This window comes from Arachis stenosperma, chromosome 9 (genome assembly GCF_014773155.1).
Source record: "Arachis stenosperma cultivar V10309 chromosome 9, arast.V10309.gnm1.PFL2, whole genome shotgun sequence".
In the NCBI taxonomy this organism is placed as follows: Eukaryota; Viridiplantae; Streptophyta; class Magnoliopsida; order Fabales; family Fabaceae; genus Arachis; species Arachis stenosperma.
The window spans coordinates 63,700,395-63,705,030 of record NC_080385.1 but is presented as its reverse complement, the minus strand read 5'-3'; the positions used below and the strand labels follow the sequence as shown (position 1 = coordinate 63,705,030).

Below are 4,636 nucleotides of genomic sequence, written 5' to 3'. Positions count from 1 at the left end.
GCCAATATGGCATTCAGAGCATCAATTTCAAGAACTCCCTTCCTCTGAGGTGTCCCATTATTCACGGAATTCCTTTCAGAAGTGTACATGAATTGGTTATTTGCAACCACGTCAATAAGTTCTTGAGCTTCTGCAGGTGTTTTCTTTAGGTGAATGGATCCACCCGCAGAATGGTCCAGTGAAATTTTCGAAAATTCAGATAGACCATAATAGAATATATCTAATATGGTCCATTCTGAAAACATGTCAGATGGACACCTTTTGGTCAACTGTTTGTATCTTTCCCAAGCTTCATATAGGGATTCACCATCTTTTTGTTTGAAGGTCTAAACATCCACTCTAAGCTTGCTCAGCTTTTGAGGAGGAAAGAATTTATCCAAGAAGGCCGTGACCAGCTTATCCCAGGAGTCCAGGCTATCCTTAGGTTGTGAATCCAACCATATTCTAGCTCTGTCTCTTACAGCAAAAGGGAAAAGCATGAGTCTGTAGACTTCAGGATCAACTCCATTCATCTTAACAGTCTCGCAAATCTGCAAGAACTCAGTAAAAAACTGGTAAGGATCTTCAGATGGAAGTCCATAAAACTTGCAGTTCTGTTGCATTAAAGCAACTATTTGAGGCTTAAGCTCAAAATTATTGGCTCCAATGGCAGGAATGGAAATGCTTCTTCCATCAAATTTGGACGTTGGCTTTGTGAAGTCACCAAGCATTCTCCTTGCATTATTGTTGTTGGGTTCGGCTGCCATCTCCTTCTCTTGTTCTAATATTTCTGAAAGGTTACCTTTAGATTGTTGTAATTTAGCTTCTCTTAGTTTCCTCTTCAGAGTCCTTTCAGGTTCAGGATCAATTTCAACAAGATTGCCTTTTTTCTTGTTCCTGCTCATATGAAAGAGAAGAAAACAAGAAAAGAAGAGGAATCCTCTATGTCACAGTATAGAGATTCCTTTATGTTAGTAGAAGAAAAAGGGGAGAAGAGTGAAGAAGAATGGGTTCGGATTTTCAGATGAAGAGAGGTGAAGAGAAGTGTTAGTAAATAAATAATTAAATAGAATGAGAAAAGAGAGGGAGAATTCGAAAATTAATTGTTGATAAGGAGTTAGTAATTTTGAAAATTAAAGATAAGATATGATTAAAAAAAATTAAAAAGAATTTTTGAAAAAGAGAGAGGTATTTTCGAAAATTGAAGAGGGAAAAGTAGTTAGGTGGTTTTGAAAAAGATAAGAAACAAACAAAAAGTCAAATAGTTAGTTGAAAAAGATATTAAAATCAAATTTGAAAAGATTAGAAGATAAGAAGTTAGATAAGATATTTTGAAATCAAATTTTGAAAAAGATAAAATTTTTGAAAAAGATATGATAAAAGATAAATAGATTTATTTAAAATTTTAAAATTACTTACTTCACTAACAAGGAACTACAAGATAAGATTCTAGAACTTAAAGATTGAACCTTTCTTAACAAGAAAGTAACAAACTTCAAATTTTTGAATCAATCACATTAATTGTTGGTGAGTTTTCGAAAATTTGATATAAAGATAAGAAAAAGATTTTGAAAATAATTTGAAAATGAATTTAAAAAGATAAGATTTTTAAAATTGAAATTTTGACTTGACTTGTAAGAAACAACTAATTTTAAAAATTTTTGACCAAGTCAACCCAAAATTTCGAAAATTTGGATAGAAAAAAGGAAAAGATATATTTTTGATTTTTGAATTTTTAATTATGAGAGAGAAAAACACAAACATGACCCAAAACATGAAAATTTTGGATCAAAACACAAGATGCATGCAAGAACACTATGAATGTCAAGATGAACACCAAGAACACTTTGAAGATCATGATGAACATCAAGAACATAATTTTTGAAAAATTTTTGATGCAAAGAAAACATGCAAGACATCAAACTTAGGAATCCTTAATGCATGGACTCTAACAAACAAAAAATGCATATGAAAAACAAGAAACAACACAAAGCAAGAAATCATCATGATCAAACAAGAGGATTTACCAAGAACATCTTGAAGATCATGAAGAACACTATGAATGCATGAAATTTTCAAAAAATGCAAGAAAAAATTTTAAAGCATGCAATTGACACCAAACTTAAAGATTGACTCAAGACTCAAACAAGAAACACAAAATATTTTTTATTTTTATGATTTTCTAATTTTTTTGTATTTTTATTAATTTTTTTTCGAAAATAAAGTTTAGAAAAACGAGAAAGAAAAGAGAAATTTTGAAAAAGATTTTTGAAAAATTTTGAAAAGAAAATTACCTAATCTGAGCAACAAGATGAACCGTCAGTTGTCCATACTCGAACAATCCCCGGCAACGGCGCCAAAAACTTGGTGCACGAAATTGTGATTCATATGTTATTGCATTTTGTAAAATTCATTGCTTTTTCTTTCCTTGGCAATGGCGCCAAAAACTGGTGCCAATACCATGGTTCACAACTTCGCACAACTAACCAGCAAGTGCACTGGGTCGTCCAACTAATAAACCTTACGTGAGTAAGGGTGGGTCCCACGGAGATTATTGGTATGAAGCAAGCTATGGTCACCTTGTAAATCTCAGTTAGGCGGATTAAGTTGATTTATGATAAGTTCGAAAATTAATAATAATCAGAAAGTAAAATAGGATAGAAATACTTATGTAAATCAATAGTGGGAATTTCAGATAGGCGTATGGAGATGCTGTGCTCCTCTTGAATCTCTACTTTCTTATTACATTCATCCAATCCGTCTTACTCCTTTCCATGGCAAGCTGTATGTAGGGCATCACCGTTGTCAATGGCTACATCCCATCCTCTCAGTGAAAATGGTCCTATGCTCTGTCACAGCACGGCTAATCATCTGTCGGTTCTCAATCAGGTGGAATAGAATCCCTTGATTCTTTTGCGTCTGTCACTAACGCCCAGCCTTCAGGAGTTTGAAGCTCGTCACAGTCATTCAATCCCGAAATCTTACTCGGAATACTACAGACAAGGTTAGACTTTCCGGATTCCCAGAATCCTACTCGGAATACCACAGACAAGGTTAGACTTTCCGGATTCCCATGAATGCCGCCATCTATCTAGCTTATACCACGAAGATTCTGTTGGGGAATCTAAGAGATATGCGCCCAGCCTAAGGTAGAACGGAAGTGGTTGTCAGTCACGCGCGTTCATAGGTGAGAATGATGATGAGTGTCACGGATCATCACATTCATCAAGTTGAAGTGCAACGAATATCTTAGAATAGGAATAAAAGAGAATTGAATAGAAAATAATAGTAATTGTATTGAAACTTAAGGTACAGCAGAGCTCCACACCCTTAATCTATGGTGTGTAGAAACTCCACCGTTGAAAATACATAAGTGAAAGGTTCAGGCATGGCCGAATGGCCAGCCCCCCCCCTCCCCCCAAAAAAAACGTGATCAATGGCCTCCTAAGATGAAGAATAAAACAAAACTGAGACCAAAGATGTAACGTGGTCAAAAGACTCTGAATACAATAGTAAAATGTTCTATTTATACTAAACTAGCTACTAGGGTTTACATGAGTAAGTAATTGATGCATAAATCCACTTCCGGGGCCCACTTGGTGTATGCTTGGGCTGAGCTTGATCTATCCACGAGCTGAGGCTTTTATTGGAGTTGAACGCCGAGTTATAGCGTATTTCTGGCGTTCAACTCCGGGTCGTGATGTGTTTCTGGCGTTTTACTCTAGACAGCAACATGTACTTGGCATTGAGCGCCACTTTACGTCGTCAATTCCCGAATAAAGTATGGACTATTATATATTGCGGGAAAGCTCTAGATGTCTACTTTCCAATGCCGTTAATAGCGCGCCATTTGGAGTTCTGTAGCTCCAGAAAATCTATTTCGAGTGCAGGCAGGTCAGAATCCAACAGCATCAGCAGTCCTTTGTCAGCCTCCTATCAGAGTTTTGCTCAAGTCCCTCAATTTCAGCTAGAAATTTCCTGAAATTACAGAAAGACATACAAACTCATAGTAAAGTCCAGAAATGTGAATTTAACATAAAAACTAATGAAAACATCCCTAAAAGTAGCTTGAACTTACTAAAAATTACCTAAAAACAATGCCAAAAAGCGTATAAATTATCCGCTCATCACCAAGCTAGAGGGTGGCTAGACTTTGTGAGAAGATCTCTTAACCCAACATCCAACACTTTTGAGGTGACATTGGAGAGGGCTGTGCTCATATACATCATCATGGAGGAAGAAAACATGAATGTTGGGGAGATGATTGCCAACAACCTTAATAGGGTGCCAAAAAGCACCAAGGATAGCACAAGGTTGGCATTTCCCAGCATCATCCAAAGGCTATGTGATGAAGCAGGGGTTGAGAAGATCATTGATGAGGTGCTAGTAGATGAAGAAAAGCCCATAACTGCCAAGAAGATGGCCAAAGTGGTAGTTGTTAACCCACTTTAAAGGGTCAGGGAGCACAGAGCTCATGCTCATGTTCCACAAGGGCAACCACAACAAGAAGAAGAGGTTGAGGAATAATCACACTACCTAGCACTTTAACCACCATACCAACAATTCCCTGAAGGATTCAATTGGGAACAACTGCAAGGAGACACACACGAAATGAGAAGAGACATACACCATTTGAGAGAGGATGTCAACCAACTCA

General features: G+C 36.6%; 1 non-coding gene across 1 annotated transcript; it reads left to right on the top strand.

The window, feature by feature from the left end:
- The first annotated feature begins 243 nt into the window (after nt 1-243).
- Nucleotides 244-347, top strand: LOC130953050 (small nucleolar RNA R71). The gene has a single exon (XR_009075224.1). It is a non-coding gene; the product is annotated as a small nucleolar RNA R71 (small nucleolar RNA).
- The last annotated feature ends 4,289 nt before the right edge of the window (nt 348-4,636 follow it).